We start from the raw sequence: 14,259 nt of genomic DNA on the forward strand, positions 1-14,259 counted from the left end.
TTGTGAAACAGCATGATGCTCTTTTCTTGCTGTTTCAGCACAGAAACCAGACACTGTACCAACAGAACCCATCCCCTCCAACTGCTGGGCGAAGACAATAACACACATGCACATGTACGCTCACAGGCTGTACTTGTGTTGAGCAATTTCCAAAGAAATCAAGCAGTGAAGCGGTGCAGGATGTGACAGCGAAAGATCCTGGTATGAATGAGAGAGTGTCAGAATAGCTAGTGTGACCTTTGGTAGTCTATCCTGCTTTTCCTTGTCTCTTTGTATTGCAGTCAAATATTTCATCGTGGGGGAAAACGAGAGCACGGAAGGGAAAGAGGTAATGAAAACTTCTTATGCCTGGGAAGTGGAACTGCCACAATACAAGCTAGCAGTGACCTGGAGACAAGGTGTTCTGAGATACCGGAGACAGGTGCTCAGCCTCATTTAAAAGAAAATCATTTCTTTGCAATACATGCAAGGCGCTGTGTGGTGCTGCTTGTATACATAGGCTGCATGATGAAATGAGCAGAAAAGCCCCTGTGTGTCTGTGAGTTCAGAATTCCTCCAGGGCTTTGGCAGCAGTGCTGAAAGAAAGGTCTTGAAAGACAGTAGGAAAGGCCTACTTCCATCTTTACGTCTAATCATCCACCATCTCCTGCAACCAAAACTGCAACACAGACCACAAGTATGGCCATGAATCACCGTGATGCCTGAGCAGATTTCTTCTCTCAGTATTGTTCTTCTTAACACTTCTAAAATGTAACAAATTATCCCAGACTTCAGCTCATCAAATGATTAATGTTTCCATGTCATGAGGGCTGAATAATACTCCAGTTGTTAAATATAGAATAAATTTGGAGGCTTGCCCATCACTAAATTATCTGATTGCAAGCTGAGCTTGGTGACTGATGATCTTTGAACGGATTATCGCACATAACCACAACGCAGCCAATGCCTCTCAACTCCAAGGATAAAGCACCTGGCAATTACCAGGGTTTTAATAGTATAGGTGAGGCTGTATTGGCCACAGAATAACAAGGACTATAATTTTGAATGTGGATCCAGTTTTTCCAGGGGATCAGTGTTCAAATTCTGCCCTGGTGTTTTAAGCAAGCTAGACCCTTGTGTGTGAATGGCATGTGGTTGAGACATGTTTTGGAGGTCACAAACATGATGTATAGACACAGCCACTAACACAGTAAGCACTAAGCTATTTGGGAATACCTCTGAGGAAGGCCTGTTTTTTATAGGGGTATGGCCAAAGTGGTTCAGGCATCAAAAGCGTTAGTGAAAACTAGCTATCAGTGTGCTCAGCTAAAGAAGCTAAGAGTGTGTGTGATTTTTTCCGGTTCTTATTTATAGGAGGCTTTTTATTAGCCAGGTAATGTACTGCTCTGCTACTCTCAAAGGGTCTTCTGAATTCTGTGAAAAAAGAACTCTTTTTCAGCTTCAAACTTGCAATTTGGCAATGAAATGGAGAGGTTTCCTGTGTACTGCTGCTCTCACTGGCTGCGATGCTTTCCAGACAGGCAGCTGAGCAGTGCTTGGGGGGTCAGCACTGAATGTCCATGGCTGCTTTGGCATTTTTTGGCTTTTCAGTCTTCCTCCTCTTAGATGATGTGTGTATAGGATGGGAAGAAACTCTGCAGTATGAGAGGAGGCAGGAAGCTATTAACACAGCCTTATGACCTGGCTTCTGGTCCTTTAAACTGTCTCTTGAGGGCTCCCAATCCCAAACGCTCTTTAGTATGAGGACAGGAGAGGGGCCTTGGGTGGAGGAGTGGGTGCTGGGGAGGGAAGCTGTCCTGAAGGGGAGAGAACTATTATCCAGATAGGACCAGATCAGCCAGGAGAAAAGGGACATTAGTTCTGTGGGGAGGACAGAGGGGATGGGCATGGCATAGAGCCCTCCCAGCACACTCCTGAAACCAAATGCACCACTCCCTCTCCACACCTGGCCCTTTACATGGCACTTCTGAGATCAGGGGCTCTGTGCTCAGTTCTGCATTGTGTGATGGAGCGTTTCCTTTTACCAGTTTTGCATACAATGTCATTTTTTTCTATACATCTCCCATTCCACTTGCAAGACAGGAGAACACAGGTTCGCAGTCTGCTTTCTCTCATCAGTTTATTGTTCTGTCTCTCCTTGCCACCTCTCTTCCTGTGTAAACACTCCCACTTTATTCAGGCTCTAAGTCCTTCTATTAATTGGTTGTTCTGGTTGCCTTTTTTGATTTCTGTCTATTTTAATAATAATCTTGCTGCTGACAGTATTGTCATGTCTTTGATCTTTATAATAATGTCATCACTTTCTAGTCTACAACATCCAAATCGTTATGGATCCTTCCTCCTTCTGTCTTTTTTGGGGGGCTTGGGGACGGTCTATAGTTGCAGACAGATCTGAGCTCATTGGGAGAGGAAGGCTATTTGCCCTGTCCTCATTGCAGCAGCATTCTGACAGGCAGAACCTCTGCCATAGGGAAGGATGAATGGGACTTGAGGAAAGCAGTGGGTTTCCGCACGTATGGCACTGAAAGAAGTAAAGGCAGAGCTGTGCAGTGCAATGCCCTCCCGCAGAGGTGTAAATCACCCTCCAGGTAACCCTCTCCCTAGGCAGGAAGGAAAGTGGTGCCACTCTGTAGTATTTGATATGGCTGGCTATTTCTTTAAGAATCTCCTAACTCTTTTTACCCTGCCATCACTTCAACATGAGTATTTTTAGCAGTGTGAGGCATCTTGAGAATTGTTAAGTCAAGTGTTACTGTGCAGGGATGGGCTGCAGAGCACAAATCTGATTTCCAACACTGGGGAAAAAAACATTCATTTTCCTCAGTGTAATTGTATTGATTTCAGAACAAGTTGCAACGTGCTCATGTTAAAATCAGGCATCCTCTTTCATGTCCTGACGCCTACCCGTACTATTATGTGGTACTTCTGCTGCTTACTTATCCTGCTTAAATTTCCTTCCGGTACCACTTACAGTTGTCTGTGTACGAAGCAGCACTCTGTCTACAGCTGCTTCTATTTGACACTGACATAGAAATAATCTGTTTCGGTTTCTCCTGTGCCAGTAACAATAATTACATAATAGGTCCTCTTCGGGTTTCTACATACTTAGTGTCTCAGTTTCTATTTTCAATTTGTTTCTGGGTTTGATGTATCTCGTAACTTTTTGCAATGACTGCAGAAAGGGCAGTGGCAAGTATGAAGTGTCTGTGCTGGAATGCATCTGTAAGTCTTAGAAAATTTCTTGTTTTGTTCTTTGCAGTTAATGTTAAGACCAGTGTACCTGGGTCTTGGTCTTTGGCTTTCAGCATTGTTTGTGTCTAAAAAATGGATCGGAATGAGTCTTGGGACTTTTAGTATAATCAGCTGTTCACTCCGCAATAGCTTGAGTGGGGTTTTTGAAACACCCTGTGTGACAAAATGTTGCCCAGCCAGAGAGGTGGCTAATTATGAAAAGCAGAGTCTTTTGGTATTAAAAGGGATTGTTACAAACCCACAGCTTATGCTTATATTAATCAAGTATTTGTTGAGTACGCAACTCCTGGATGAAAAAGCACCGGATGGACCATTCATCACCTTCCACAATAAGTTGTTCCAGGAGTTAATAATTTACTCCAAAACACGTCAAGGTCATGATTGCCACCAAAGGGCCCAGTAATTGGTAAGAAACTGATTGCAAATCTTCACGGTTCCATGCAGTGACCCCTTGACTAGGCCAGTGGTTTTCAAGCTTTTTGACACTCATCCCACAAACTTTCCTGTGGAACAACGTTGCACTTTCATATAGAGCTGACGTTTTTGTAAATGTCAAGTTTTAATACTGCACCAAAGGCCATCTTGCAGAGCTCCTTTGATAGAGCTTCCTGCAGCTCTGCTGCTGTCTTTCTCAAAATGGAAGTTACCCATTAGCTGCAGCATTGCTTGACCGGGGGCAGCTATGCTGCCAGAGACTCCCAAGAGTGCAAGTCATCACACCTTCCTTCAGACTTCTAGACAGTGGCTACCTCTAGGCTTCCTTTGTAGTCCATGAAGAAAGTCAGTCTTCTCCAGAGGATTATTTCTCTCACCCTAAACAATGGGTTTCAATGATAAACAATTTTCTCTGGATACTAAATGTCTCCCCATCGTTTAGTGAAAACTTAGCTGACCAGTTACGCTGAGAAGCTATCAGGTATCAAATGGTAAGGGAGACTAATCCTACCTTAAGTGTTTTTGTGTTATTACCTGTTAATCATAGAAATCATCATTTGAATGCCATCTCCTTTCCCTTGTGAAGGCCACTACTGAAGGTGGTTGCAGGTGGAGCAAGTACCAGCAGCCTCGCTCCGGGATCGTTGCTGGAACCAGGTTGTAGTGCAGGTCTGAATTGTAACAGACAGTCCTCTATTAAATAGCAGTCCTTGGAGAATAAATGTGTCCAACTGGCTTTTGTCCCATCATGAGAGAAGTGATGGTAGAAAACTGTGGAAGTCAGGGTGGAGGTGGTTTTTCTGTTGGTGGTAAAACTATGTTAGAGTGTGTGTGTGTGAGTGGTTCATTCCATGTCTGCAGTTCTCCAAACATCCACTTCCCAGAGCAGGCATTCCTGTTCTTGTGTGATAAGGAAGGAGGTCTGGCAGCGGGAAGTGGGAGACACGTTTCTGCTTTCTACCACCTCTTCTTCGTATTTGTGCCTTGGCTGTTAAGCTGAGCCTGGCAGCAGCTCTATGCTGCCACATTCAGAGGCCGGATCATGCTCTCTGGGTACAACCCTGGGCAGAAATGCAGAGGAATGGGGGCAGTGTCCCCGGGGAGACCAGTCCTGCCCCAAACTCACAAGCAGCCAAGGACCTGCTTGTGCTGTCTAAACTGGAAAGCTAAGATTTGTCCTGGGACTTTTGAGTCGCAAATACCGTGTGTAGGAAATGAGGAGATGGGGCTGCTCTGCCTAACACTTCTTTCTGTCTGTCTATTCACCCATCTTCTCTGGGTTCAAAGACAGTCTGCTGCCAAAGATGGCTAGTGGTTAGTAGTCACACCATCTTGATTCAAATCCATGGATTGGTATTTAGAACTTCAGTCACAGAGACTGAGCCAAGCTGACTGTGCCAAGCATCAGGTGTCTGATACCTGCCATGATCATCTTACTACAGCTACTAGAGTATTTATGTTCTACATTCCTTGTGCTTGGATGCTTTATTTCTTTTCATTATCTATCTTTCATTGATACAAAAAGACTTCAAGTCCTTGTGTCGCTTAAGCTGAGGAGAGCCATATTTAACCTCGCATGTGAGAAGTACACTCCTCCTGCCTTTGGGAGTGTAGCTGTTTCTGGTACTGAGCATTAGAAATGCAGATGATGGGAACAGTCAGCCAAGTGAATACAAGGGAATCAGAAGATTGGAGAAGTTGTCTTCATGTTTTCCCAGTCCTCTGCCAAGGGATTTCCCTAGTGCGTTGTGAGAGCATCAGGCCTTGGGGATGTAGTTGGTGATGTCGTCCCGAATCACTTCTCTAGGCAAACTTGCTGACTCGGTCTCCCTTTGCCCTGAGAGGTTTCCTAGGACTGAATAATAGCAGAAACCTGTAGTATTGGGTTGATGCACAGAATTCCCAGGGAACGAGGGTCTTTTGCCCCCTTATCAATGCTGTGAGTGCAGCCTGGGGTGACAAAGCACAGCTGCACTGGCATTAGGGACGTAGCTTGCTGGAGAAGGACTCTTACTTTCCAAAGGGATGCAGCCATTTCTAGCCCCTCTGTGCTACCTGCATCCATGTGCTCTGTTTTTCTTTCACCATTCTGGCTTGAATGGCAGCATTTATCTGTGGTTAGATCAGTGAATCTGGAGATGTCACAGTTGCCCTTTGAAAAGGGGGAGGCAGGAGTACAAGAATGAGTTGGTGTTTCCATAGTGCTTTGGAAAACATTAGGTGGGGATCAGAAGGGATGGAAAGGAAGGAGATAAGTGAAATGGCAAGTGTGAATATCAAGAAGGGGGTGAGAGAAGCCAGGGAAGTAAGGCAGCAGCTGCAGTCCAAAGAAGAGGTGCAGTGAAAGTCATGGGAAATACAGCAGATGAGAAAATCATTCTAGGTCTGAGCTGATGGAGTCTGGTGTACCCTGACACTATTAATTCCTCTCTGAAAGCACTCTAGACTTTAACTCCATTGCTGGGCCTCACTGTCTGGCTAAGACTGAAAAACAGTTATTATTAAGGAGGATTTTACTAGTAGTATTCAAGCTACAGTGAAGCCAGGATGCCCTGGCTGAGGTTGGGACCCGGTGTGAGATACAGTACAGGTGTGAAGTAAACCCTAAATCCTGTACAGATCTGAGTCCTGGTGGGTACAAAACTGGCATAGAGCGGGGGACTGTCAAAGATGAGCAACTGCAATATAGACAGGCTGAGGGCGTCATCAGAGAAGACATATGTCCTTCCAAAGGGCTGCGGTGGACCACAGATCTGTTGTGAGGTGTGAAAGGTGGGTGTGCAAAATCAGCAAGATGATTGAAGGAAACAGGGCAGAGATCTTGCTCTTCATGGGGTGGAAAGATCTTGGGGCCTTGTGGTCTCTCTCTGACCTTCTTTGTGAGAGAGCTAACTTGGGAGGGGTAGTTCATGAAGTTTCGTTCTTCAACCTTCCTAATTCCCAAAGTCAGGATGAGACAGACTCAAAACTATTGGCTTCCTGCATTTTTTCCCTCTGAAACTGCTGCCAAAGTTCTTCACTTTGTGTGGGCATAATTGGAATGCCATAGACATGACCTAAGTCTTCCCACCCAAGATCTTCCTTCCCAAAACAGGGTCACTGTTTTTCACATCCTCTCTTTGCATTAGCCTTCAAGACAGGAGAAAACATCCATGGTTTTCTTTCCCAGAACAGAGGTACTTCCAATACTCTGCTCATATGTTTTTCATGACCTCCAAACTGTTACTGTGCAGCATTTTTGTGCATTTCTAATACTTGAACCCTAGAGAGTCCTGTGACTTCTGAAACTGTATCAGCATCTGCCAGCAGGCACCATCTGCATTGGCCTGCCGTTAAAGTGCTCATTTCCCTTGTCTCGTTAAGGGTGCTGCTATGAGCCCTGGCCTGTGATGCCCACGGAGGGGTGTGTGCAAGTCTGTGTATATCACAGCCACACAGAGACTGGGCTGATCAGCCTAAGATCTTTGCTCTCTGCTGAAATCTATGATGCAAGTGAAAAAAAAATGCAGCTAAACTTCCTGAATTTGTAAATAAAAAGTGAGTGATTCATTGGGTTTTGGTCTTTCAGGTGAGGCAGTGAGAGCTGGGTAACCTGTGGACTGACTGCAGTAGAAGCAGATTGAGTCCATTTCACAGGACCACCGAGCACAGAGAGCTCAGTGTGAGTTGTGTGGGGCTGTAGGGGCACTCACAGCCAGGAGCTGGGGCACTGCTTCCCACTGTTGCCTCACGCAATGCTGCCCTGCTGCCCATCAAGCTGCCAGACTCAAAACTCTTCCCCCAGGCTCACTGCTTCTGTTTGCTCAGGTGGATGCTCCTGTCTTGTTCTGTCTTTCCCCATAACCTGCTAGGTACATTTCCAACTTGCAGTGGCAGCATTGTGGCTGGAGGCTGAGATAATGTGTAAAGCATTAAAGATAAGCAGCTGCTTGTCTTGGAAAAAGGATGTGGTGTGTTGACCCTGGCTAGATGCTAGGTGCCCACCAAAGCCGATCTATCACTCCCCCTCCTCAACTGGACGGGGGAGAGAAAATATAACGAAAGGCTCGTGGGTCGAGATAAGGACAGTTTAATAAAGCAAAAGCAAAGAAAAACAAAAGACTTTATTCTCTACTTCCCATCAGCAGGCGATGTCTGGCTGCTTCCTGGGAAGCAGGGCTTCAGTATGCGTAGCGTTGCTCCAGAAGACAGAGAGAAATAATGAATTGCCCCCCCTTCCTCCTCCTCACTTTTATTGCTGAGCAGACGTCATATGGTATGGAATATCCCTTTTGGTCAGTTTGGGTCAGCTGTCCTGGCTATGTCCCCTCCCAAGATCTTGCCCAGCCCCAGCCTACTGGTGAGGGGAGGAATGTTGGAGAGACAGCCTTGATGCTGTGGGAGCACTGCTCAGCAGTAGCCAAAACACTGGTGTGTTATCAACACCTTTCTGGCTACCAATACAGAACACAGCACTATGAGGGCTGCTATGGGGAAAATTAACTCCATCTCAGCCAGACCCAATACGAGGGATTTGTTATTTGGCAAGGTGCAGAGCAGCTGTGTTATGCACGCTGTGCATGGGAGGTACTTTTTGATATAGTACAGGCTAATTTTGTTCAGACTGTTCTGGAAGCGGGAGGCTGTGACGCTAGTTTGGTGCTAGTGCTGTACCAACCTGAGCAATGTAAAGGAGAGAAAAGTGCTGCATTGGTAGAAGTGACTTTGTGGTTTATCATTGTGTTTGCTAAAAATACTAGGGCTGCAAAATTTTCTAGTTTCTTTGTTGTGTTATATGCTACCTTTTAATCAATTATTTTAGAATAATATTAGGGAGGAATCACAAATTCAAGAAAAACACAAACAAGAGGGTAAAGATGAGTCCTCATTTAAGAGAGAGATTAGTTTCAGCAAGGACCTATGAAGTCCTAACCCCAAACTATTTTTGCATCCAGATATGCCTTTGGACCTGTAGGATGTGAACCTCATTGTTTCTCTTGGATGCATTGAGATCAAAATCAGACCTGCTCATTCAGAACTGATTGACACTGTTGCACACTTGTGAGAAAGAGCTGTTTGTCTTAGTGAGACCGGTGGCTTGCTGGGAATAGCCACAGTGAGGTTAATATTGCCTTAAACTAATCATGACAAATTTAGTCTAACTTAGATCTACTGCCCATGCAAATTCTGGAAAGACTCTGGGTGCTGGCCATTACATGTAGATGGCAGCTGGAGAGCAAAATTCTGGCACAAACAGGGAGGTATTGTCAGTACAAAAGGTTGGTTAGGATGGCATACAGAAACATCTGACTGACCTTGCAACTGAAGTGATAGTATCTGACTGTGGAGATGGGGCATAGGATTTCAGCCAAAAATATGAAGCTTGAGCTTCATTTCCATGAAGTAAGAAATTACCATAAAGAACAGTAATGGATCTCCCCAGCTGAGCAAACACCCCAAGCAAGGGTAAATCTAGAAACTACATGGAATGCAAAGATAGCATGAATATCTAAGGAGCCAGTGTCCTGGAGCCTAGTCATGGATAAAAAGTTGAAATGAAACATGGAAAGAAAACAAGTAGCGGAGGGAAAAATTTTCAGCCTCATAAACAGAAGGAGAACAGCTGTGGAGGAAGTGGAGATGCTATACTTGAAGGAAGTTGCATAGGTTGAGGTATGGCCCAAATACTGAATTAATGCCTTAACTCAGTTTTCAGTGAGAATGATATGTAAGGTTAATGTTGGAGTCTAGTAAAAATGTGAATGTGGTACGGGAAATTCAGCATCTAGAGTGGAAGCAAAGTTTAGGCTAATCAGTATGAAAATACCATGGTCTCTGAGTAAGCTTTTTCCTTGGCTATTGAAAGAATTGGCGCATGAAATTGCAGATGGGTTTGAAGAGATTTTTTTATTAATCTGTAAATTTAGGAACAGAGAAGTGGAAGATACAGTGCCTGTCTTCAAAAATGGGGAAAAAAAAACAACCCAGAAATGTATATGTTCCCTAATTTGCTGCCAAAAGTATCAAGTCTTGACATGCAAAAGGAAGGATGGCTGAGGGCAGGAAGGCAGTGGAAGGGGATAAAGATAAAATTTTCACACATACCCCCAAGGTGTCAGTCATTTCAGAAGTATTTTAATATATTTTGTTAGAAGACAACTATCTTAAAGTGTAATGCTGTGGACATAATCAAGAGTCAAGTAAAACACTGATCCATAACCCCATAAAGACCTTCTCTTTTATGGTGGAAATGATAATGGAAATTACAAGATAAAGATGGACTAAGCTAAAGAGAGACACCAGGAGTATTGAAGCTAGGACTGACCCTATCTAATATATTCCTTGGTTATATAGACATTTGGCCATGAAGCTTGCAGAAGACATAGCTGGGATTAATATCATTACTGTGGAGGACTGTTTTTTCTTACAGGAAAATAATTAGATGATCTTTTGAACTGAGGATTGAAAGCAGTAGCATGAAGCGCACAGTTGCTTTTTAAGAGAAAAGGAGCAAGAGCTTTTGCAATACCCTGGCAAGTTGTTCCTGAGAGAGGATGGAGTAGGAGAGAGAAGGATGGATTGTCAATGTGACTCAGCTGTTAGAAAGCCTTGTAAGGCTATGGGATGCATCAGACTTTAAATTCCTAGTAGAGACAAACAAGCATTAGTGTAATTGTAGAAGCTGTATTTAAGACCCCATTTGGAGTATTGGGTACAGTTTTGATGCCTGATGTTTAAAAGAAAATAAATAAACTGGAGAGGAGCAAAAGGATTCCTAGGATGGCCAGTTCAGCCTTCAGAGATTCATTGCTATGAAAAAAAGTGAAGAGTGTGGTGTTTAGCCTAGCAGATAGATTTACAGAATATGCCAAGTTTCTCTATAAACCTATAAAGAGGGAGACTACTTCAGTTCATGGTTAATTCTGAGTCCAAAACTAATTAATTACAAATAGATTAAGTTGAAAATTGCCAAAAGCTTTGTAACCATTCTGAACAGATGAACAGCTTTCTGGGTGACTTGTGGGATTGCTTTTATGTGGAGTTAAAGGAGGAGATTATCTGAGGGTAATCTTAGAATAAGGGGTGGAAATTTTAATGGTACAAATCCTTGGATTACCAATAGTGTTAGTCATGGTAAAAAAGGGATGGGGAGTATTTAACAACTGTTAATCTTTGGTGATATTAATATTCTGTTACTGCTCTGGGATTCTGCTTGTCATCTACTGAGGTCGGGAAGATTTTGTTTTCTCCCTGGTGCAAGCTGAATTCCGTATCTGGGGTTTTTGCCTTTCTATAAGTATCAGATATGGGTGACAACTGGAGTCAAGAGACTTGCATGAGGTGTGCTGGCTCTTTTGCTGGTATCAGATGCTCTGGTGCTCAGTGGTCTGCCTTACTCATGCACTTCTGGCTTAGCAGATGGCCACGTTTCAGAAGAGAAAGGAATTTTTTCTCTGAGACTGGCAGCAACTACGGTGTAGAGCATAGCCTTCTTCCAACCACCAGCAGGGAGTTTCACCTGATAAATTTCCTTTTATTGCCAAGCAAATAGAAAACATTTTTTGTTTCTAAACATCTCAGGTGGTGACTTACAACAAACTTTAGTAACACAAAGTACGAGGCCACTCTTTTGGCTAATAGTAGGAATGGCTGCTGTTTCTTGGCAACTCATCGTCTGGAAATGGTGGAAAAGAGGAAGACTTCAGTCTGTTAAAGATGTAATGCAACTGCATAGGAAGCACATTCAGCTCCTGGCTTCATCACATGCAATCTTTCCATTTGAAAGATATCTTATTTTCCCTTTCTTACTGTCTATTTCCTGAGAAAGAGAGAATGTCAGAAAAAATGCTGAAATGTACTGTGCATTCCTACTTTGTCATTGTTTTATAAACCCCTGTGCAAATGACTTATTTTACATGGTTTAAAAAAAAAAAAGAAGAAGAAATTAAATTTTACCCTGAGGAACTTTGTCACTATCCTGGAGACTTCTAGTTTGTACTCAGAGCGCTTCCCCAAGTGCAGCAACTTGCTAACCCGTCAAACACAGACTTCAAGATGGGGTTCTCAGCCTCACTTATTTAAGCAGATGATCAAGAGTAGGATTGAATTATTGTCCTCGTGTTTTATTATACATACTTATGAAGTCTTTTTCTGTGTGCCTTTCTATGACTAATGGCCTTATTGCAGTATATGAAATAGTTGGCACAGATTAAAAATAATCATAACAAATTGCGCAGGACTGTTGTGCAATAATGCAGACAAGCATGAACAGACACAGAAAATTCCAACCCTCCTCTAGGCTTCTATTGAGATGTTGCTAAAACTTTTAAATATATATTTCTTCACTGTCTCATCCCCATTGGATGTGACCTTTCCCTACCCTTGAAGCATAAGAGAAGTCTCATAGATAGAAAAAGGAAACCGAAAATGGAGAGAGTGTGATTTCCCTGTGACTTGAATTATCTCATTGTTCAGACAAGGGAAAATACTGCTCTTCTGATTAAGGATTTGTGTGCGTCTTGCTGACTCTCATGGGTTAACCTTGGCTGTCCACCAGGTGCCCACCCTGCCGCTCTCTCAGTCCCCCTCCTCAGCAGGACATGGGGAGAAAATAAGATGAAAGAGCTCATGGGTCAAGATAAGGACAGGGAGAGCGCTCACCAGTTACTGTCACATGCAAAACAGACTTGACCTGGGGAAGATTAATTTAATTTATTTTATTATTATTTACTCAGTTAATAACAGAGTAAGACAGTGAGAAATAAAAACAAAATTTAAAAAACCTTCCTCCCGTCCTCCTGTTTCCCAGGCTCAGCTTCACTCCTGACTCTTCTATGTCCTCCTCCCAAGGCATGCAGGGCAATGAGGAATGGGGGTTGCAGTCATAACACTTCATCTCTGCCACTTCTTCCTCCTCATGCTGTTCCCCTTCTCCAGCATAGGGTCCCTCCCATGGGCTGCAGTGCTTCATGAACTTCTCCAGCACGGGTCCTTCCCACAGGCTGCAGCTCTTCAAGAACTGCTCCAGCATGGGTCCTTTCCACAGGGTATAGTCCTTCAGGAACAGACTGCTCCAGCGTGGGTCCCCCCCTGCCAGGCCACAGTTCCTGCCAGAAAACCTGCTCCTGCATGGGCTCCTTCCATGGGCTGCAGGTCCTGCCAGGAGCGTGCTCTGGCATGGACTCTCCATGGGCTGCAGCTTCCTTCCATGGCACGTCCACCTGCTCTGGCATGGGGTCCTCCATGGGCTGCAGGTGGACAACCTTCTTCACCATGGTCTTCACCACGGGCTGCAGGGGAATCTCTCCTGCGGCACCTGGAACACCTCCTCCCCTCCTTCTTCACTGACCTTGGTGTCTTCAAGGCTTGCTCTCTCACATTTTTCTCACTTCTCTCACAGCTGCTGCACAGCATTTTTTTTACCCTTTCTTAAGTATGTTATCATAGAGGCACAACCAGCATTGCTGATGGGCTCAGCTTTGGTCGGTGGTGGGTCTGTTTTGAAGATGTTTTGGAGATGTCCTCTGTCTAACATGGGGACAGCTCCTGATCTCTTCTCACAGAAGCCACCCCTGAAGCCCACCATGCTACCATGAGGACCCTTTAAGGTCTACTATAGTGCCTTCACCAAAAAGACATTAAGTTTAGACTCCCTTAGGCAAGAAAAAAGTCCAAATAGGGGCTGCCATTACAGTTTTGAACTACACAAATGTTTCTGGGATTTCTGTTATATAATATGCTGCAGCTGTAAAAGACTACTAACCACTCTGAAAGATATGCACTTTTTTAACCCTTATTTCTAAAGTCTGGCATACTAATGAGCTAAGTGTCCTTAGGAAGGTCCTTACAAACCCTGTCGCAACTGTCTAAGCTTTCCCTTCTCTAATGGGGAAAAAAAGTCTCTTCCCTAGTCCCATCATGAGGATATGCCCAAGTCTGCTACCTGTTCTCTCCTACAAGCTATTCCTGCTGCTCTCTTTCCCTGCATTTCTTCCTCCTGTCCTAGGGTACCCTGAATCACATGCAGAAATGTTTACTGGTTTCTGCTCCAGAATCAGATGATCCCAACGAGCAAAGTGAGCTGGAAACCTGGGAGGACTCCAGCAACAAGGAGGTGTGAGACAGCTTGATGAAGGTATGATGATAATGAAAGAGAAATGAGTCTGACTCCCAGACACATTAGCTCTGCTGGATAGGTCATTGAGGGCATGCCTATGCAAGTGTCACACATTTGCTCCATGCAGGTCTCCAGCTGACCAACACACTGTACCTTGCGTTGCAAGGAAGGCCAGGGATGGTGCTGGGCTGGAAATGGGGGAGAAATATAAATATCTGCAACCAGGTGCAGAGACACAACCAGTATATCCCTCAGCAACCTTCAACTGCAGGGGAGGATATTTCCCTATATTCCCCTGAAAGCTTTCTAAATGAAGCAGATGTCAGCCTGTATAACTTATTACAGCTCTGTTGAGGCTGTTGGGTGAGGACCTGGTCCTACACATTAAAAGCACTGGCTTTTTTTAAATCTAAATCTTCTGTCTTGAAAAGAGTTATCTCACCAGCTAGAAAGAGGATTTTTCACACCATCTGGCT

This window comes from Gymnogyps californianus, chromosome 8, assembly GCF_018139145.2.
Source record: "Gymnogyps californianus isolate 813 chromosome 8, ASM1813914v2, whole genome shotgun sequence".
Lineage (NCBI taxonomy): Eukaryota > Metazoa > Chordata > Aves > Accipitriformes > Cathartidae > Gymnogyps > Gymnogyps californianus.